This window comes from Salvia hispanica, chromosome 1 (genome assembly GCF_029641045.1).
Source record: "Salvia hispanica isolate PSC_SH4W2 chromosome 1, Shi_PSC_v1, whole genome shotgun sequence".
NCBI classification, from domain to species: domain Eukaryota; kingdom Viridiplantae; phylum Streptophyta; class Magnoliopsida; order Lamiales; family Lamiaceae; genus Salvia; species Salvia hispanica.
This window is the reverse complement of record NC_142692.1, coordinates 38739476-38745475: the sequence shown is the minus strand read 5'-3', so window position 1 is coordinate 38745475 and position 6000 is coordinate 38739476. Positions and strand designations below refer to the sequence as shown.

General features: G+C 35.8%; 2 pseudogenes; both read right to left on the bottom strand.

Annotated features, from left to right (window-relative positions):
* Window positions 1–474: 474 nt before the first annotated feature.
* Window positions 475–2152, bottom strand: LOC148933759 (filament-like plant protein 4 pseudogene; annotated as a pseudogene).
* Window positions 2153–4691: 2539 nt separating this feature from the next.
* LOC148933758 (auxin-responsive protein SAUR15 pseudogene) lies at window positions 4692–5296 on the bottom strand (annotated as a pseudogene).
* Between the last annotated feature and the right edge of the window lie 704 nt (window positions 5297–6000).

Here is a 6000-nt window from a genome sequence, read left to right as displayed (position 1 = left end):
TCTTGGGCTCAAATATTAATTAGATTGGGGCCAGCCCAAATGATTAATACATAAGTCCAACTCTTAGAGGTCCACCAATATTCAACATTGACAATGACTAATAATCCTTCAGTATTTCTTAGAGCAACTATGCTAAAAACAGACAGCTAGAACATATGTGATGTATATCAAACTGTCAACAACAAACTAGTTTCCTTTGCTTATCAATGGGCTAATACGATGAACTTCCTAATATGCGCATATTTATTTTGATCATTACCTTTGGAGCTGCTCTAAGAGATCATTGCATCTGTTAAGTGCATCCTGATGACCTCTTCTTTCGTCTTGCAGCTCAAGGTCCAAATTTCCTATTTTCCCTTCAAGAAGTTTAACTTCAGTTTGTAATTCCTCTGCTCTTTTTTCGAGTGATTTGTAGGATTCTGTCATGCATTTCAGCTGTTGCATTTTCGGGCTAACGTTAACTGCAACTTAACATCAGCAAGAAGCTGTTCGTATCTTACTGCTTTCATACTCAGATGCAAGTCCATCTTTAAATGGAGTGTCTGTGCTTGTGTGGACTTCAACTGAGCCTACTCGGCTTGTATGTTCGGGCATACTGCCTATATCTGTACTTGAAACAGCTTCATGTGATCCATGAGATTGGTATGCTAATTTCTCCATTTCCAAGAAGTCATCCATGAGGTCAAGGTTTTTGGTGTATTCAGATTTCCATGAACCAGCATGACTTACAGTATCATCATGTCCGCATTCAGACACCGAGGCAAAACTTGGTTGATTGTGATTCACAAGACTTCTCCATTCACCATTAGATTGTAATTGTGATTCTAAACTTTGAAGCTTGCTAGCTGTCTGTGCATACATACTTCTACAACTTTGCAATTCGCCATTACGCTTTGCCAACGCTTCTTTCAACATCGTTGTTTCTTCATCCATTGTTATTAGACGCTCCATTAGTGACTCGTTCTCTTTCAGACATAAACTTGTTGTAGACCTCCTTCCACGGGATTCTCCATAATCGATACCCGTATTTTCAACTTCAAGTTTCATTTGTGCCAGTGCAGCCGGACCAGGTAGTTTCTTGCGAACAAGCCCTCGTAGCCTTTGACACTCTGCTTCAAGCTTGGCAATTTTCTTAACTCCATCAAGGTGTTGCTTGTTTGCAACATCCGCAGACCTCACACTCATGTTCTTTTCCTCATTGCGGATTTCCACTTCTTTCTTAGCAATGTGGAGCTCATATTTTAGTGAGTTCACTTCTTTTTCACACGACTCGATGTTTCTTCTCAAGCGTTCTATCTCAGCTTCAGCCTGTAATCTGTCCTCACTGAGCTTGAACACCGTGTTGGAGCGCTCCTGCAATGATCTTGATAGTGCAGCAATTTCAGCGGAAGACATCAGTAATTGTTGTTCAAAATTTGCAATTTGTTTTTCAAGCTCATGTTTCCTCTTGTCAAAGGTTCTTGTTTTGCTAAGAATAACATCCTGTAGTTTAAGATCATGGGCTTCCTTCAAATTTTGTATCTGCCTCGTGCGTTCGTTGAGAGAAGCATCCAAGTGGGATGCCCGATCCTCAGCAGTAATCTTTAGCAGTGTGACAGACTCCACATTATTTTTCAATGCTGCAGCTTCTGCATCAGCCTTTTCCCAGCCTGCAAAGATTGTTTTTTAGTCAAAAAAAGTCCAGTTTTTATGTTCAACAACAAATTTGATATAAATCAAAATAAGTATAAAAACCTGAGACAGCTTCTTCAGCAACTTTAGCATGCTGTTTAACCATATTTTCTTTATTAATCATTTCTAAATGTGCTTCATGTAGCTTTTCATTGAGTTGTTTTACTTCATGTTCTAAGTTGTGCACTTGATCTTCATAGGACTTGACTTCTTCCTCAAGTCCAGTAAGATGTGTGTACGATTCGATTGAGATTTGAACATACTTGGGTTTTTTATTGTGATTATCCAACTTTCCCTGCAACAGCAAAGGGCTATTGTTCAAATGAAGCAAAAGGGTGTATAAATAATGAGAATAGCATGAACAAACCTTGTGTATTTGAGTTGAGGTTGTATTTGAATAAGTGGTCCAAGAGTTTGATGTTGAGACAGCTGCTAGTTTATCAGATGATTTTTTGTTCCAGGGCCAACTCCTTTTATCCATTGCAGGCTGTTGAGGTATGAAAGTTGATGTTAAACATTTTTAGGCAAAAGTTAGATAGTTTCAAAATGTGTCAGCTATATTAACATGATCAGAATCAATAACATATTGCCACAGTTGGATTTCATTTTGAAATCTTTCCTAAGCTGGAACAAATTGCTAGTAGTATAATGGTTTAAGTTCGTATTTCCTGAAAAAGAAAGCACACACATAGAGATAGGAGAAATCAACGAATGTGCAAACTATATAATCAATGGATTAGCAATTGAGAAAAAGAACAGAAGAATGAGAAGTCTTACTGGAAGTCTGTTGTACTATTGCAAGTAATTAGGAAAAATGTGATATCAAAAGATGAATCATAGTGGCATCTGAAGAAGCACGATCTGAATAAGCACTTTAAGAGGTCCCACTATCTTCGATTTGTCAAAATGAATGCTGTTTGACTTTATATGTCTGCTTAGGTTTCAAGTAAGGGTAACTAATTCCAGCTTATAAGTGATCACTCATTAGTAGGTTAATTAATTAGCTTCATTCTAACTAATGAAAACTACTATTTGTCTTTTGGAAATTGATTCATAGAGCCAACTTACAATATTTGTTGATTTCATCCATTAATTTACAAAATTATTCTTTTAGGCAACGAGTAAAAATTTAGTTATTGTCGTATATTGCTACCTGTTGTATCCAACCAGTTATAATTACAAAAATATTCTTATAAATCTGTCTGAATAATTAAATATCCAATAATAGTTCAGAATTTGTATGGTTGTATCCATATAAATAATCAAAATAAATTTTAGCCATGACTTTTAATTCCATCCGACTAATCTTTAACCTAAAGTTTCATAGACAATAATTTTGAATCCATATAAACTCAAATAGGATAAAATTATATTAAACTCAAACTCATTTATTATGTTAAGTCCTAATTTTGTACCCTTGTTTGGTAAAGGGGATCGAAAAACCATTTTCAAAGACTACATGATTGCTTTCTTAATTAATCAAGTGGACCTTGAACGCATTTATTAAATGTAATCAATGGTAATAGTTGTACCTTACACACGTTTATAAAATAACACGGAGTTCATTACAACTTTAACTATAGTTCATTATAGGAAATTAAGAGATTTAAAAACAATGATACCATCTTACATAATTTACAAATCCGAGTTCATTATAAGTTTCTTATTAGTTCATTAATGTATAAATAGTCAAAATATAGGATTAATAGTAATGAGCCTTATTGGCCCAATTAGAGCCTGATTCAACCGAAAAGCCCAATCCACGCGCTCTTTATGTTACCGTTGAATTGGATTTGGGTCGTTTCGGCTCAATCTAGATGACAAGTACTAGATTCGTTGTGTAATTTATTTGTACTAAAAATGAAATTTACTTCAAGAGGAAGTGGTAATTTAATTTTCTTGAGTGCAGTAAAAACTTTATAAGGAAAGGGGACATATTCAAAGTATTGCTAACTTATAGTATTATTACTTGTTTTGGGTTTAATTAAGGTTCTTGAAATGGAACAAGGTCTCATTGAAATAACTCCCTGTCGATATCCCTACGTGGAAAATCTGAAACTGATGAAAGAGCGTCATGAAATCCCGACAATTGTACGGAAAGTGAGGAACTACTTGACATAGGGGACTTTGCATTTGGATTCATTGGTGGTGGAGTTACCTTTGGTTGAAAAGAATTCAAAAGATTTGTTTGAAGACGGAAGTGAGAAACAAGAAATCGAACTACTATTTGGAATAGAAGATAACATATGACTGTCGCAATGGCTACATGTAAGTTTGATTTATGTGTGAACATCGAAATTATTCCTATGAATTAGTATGATTAATAAAAAAATATGAACTTAAATTATAAAAGCTGGCTACATGTTTGTTTGATTTATTTTAAGTGGTAGGAGCATGTAGACGAGAAAAAGTAATGCTTGTAGTACATAATCATTCTTTAGAAAATCCAATTATGAAGCTGTCAATGAACGAGCTTTTCAAGTTGGAGCTCATTTCACTGGAAATTATATCATGAATGAACTCTTTTTATTGAATTAATTTTTTTTTTACCAATTTATAAACTTTTGAGTATATTTTTTATTCGAGATGTTTTGATAAATTACTACTAGCCTTAACGTGAGTGGGCCTCAACATGTAAAGGCTAGCCCAACTAGGTCTGTTATGGTTTCAGGTTATAAAAATTGACAGTTTGTTGAAGCACAATCATACTTTATCAATTAATTTTACGTATCTAAAGTCATTCTATTTTTGCTATATGTAGTATTCCAAGCTTTTGTGTGAGCTGAGCTTGTTGTCACATGGGTTTGTTGCCACGTTCTACCAATCAATAATCACCCTCAAATAATACTAATATATTATTCAAACAAATTATGGAACAATGAAACATGGTATATTTGCTTTGATTCAATTATAAACTACGATCATATATAATTTGTATGGTATAAAAAAATAGAAGTGATAACAGCTCTGATTTTAATGAAATAAGAGAAAATTAGAAGAAATTCAAAGAGTATAGTATATAAAAAAAGAATTGGGTTGGGCTTAATTAAGTCCGTTGTCCAGCATTGTTGTGTATATATATACATGTTGGGGAGATCCCGAGCCGGGACGACTCTCTGCCGTCTCCATTTCACATTGTCGACGTAAGAAAAAAGAAACAATCTATGGTAGCCTGGATGAATTCCATTCCACCAAATACGAGATATGATATGATTTAGTCGGAGCTTCCAAGTTTACCAGATAGCCTTGTCGCCCAAGAGAGGGCGTGATTCGGCCAGGATTTTAAGGTTGGACTGCAGTCCGACGTGGAAATCCTCGAAGCTCATGAGCCGGGCCGAGCTGGTCCGGGCCATGTAGCGGAGAATCTCCTCAAAGAGGGACTCTTCGCACGGGATGGCGAGCGGACCCGAGTTTGCGAACCCGTATTCCTCCTCGGCCTCAACCAGTAGCTTCTTGAAAACCGGGTGGTTCAGGTACGCCGTCCGGACAACGAACCTCTTGCGGCTGGGGCCCACCGTGACTGCCACGTGCCCGGACGGCACGGCCTTCTTGCGCCACCGCCGTAGCATCTGCCTCATGCTTACAATGTCACGGATTTTGCTACAACCACACATGTTTTTTGTGTTTCAAAGGGAGGCTTTTTGATGGTCGGGGGAGTTGGGATATTTATACACTTGGGAGTCGGAATGTGCCCTTTCTTTTCGTCGTAATTACGATTATGGGATTTGTTTATTTCTTTAATTGTCTTGTCCTTACGGGGGTTTTCATTTCTTCATTTTAAAACTAAACAATACGTATACATCTAAATATATTATCATCACAATAAAAACCTCTTACAAATTAAAAAATATACTATACCAATAAGTTAAAAGGTTTATGGAGTACATATTTGCTGCCCATATGCAGTGCTAAGGGTTCCACACAAATTACTACATATATACTGGAGATATCAAGTAAATTAAATGCATAAAACAATTACGAGGCATCATCACAAAGAATACTCACCATTTTCCGAGCAATAAAACACAACATTAAGCACTTTCCGAGCAAATAAAAGAATAGACGAACTCTTTGAAACTTTGTGTAATTTGCAAACAGTTTTTGAATAATTTGATGCTCGGTAAACACGGCTTTTTAGTGGTATATATATAGGGATGTGATCATGTCAATAAGAATCTCTGTAAAAAAATCAAAGCAAATCTCAATCTTGTGATGTAACCGTTAGATTAATGTCACGTGTCATCTAATAATGTAGATTGTGTAGTCTAATAATGTAACGCTTTTAATGTAATAATGTAGCTCGGATATTATTATCACAACCATCCAATC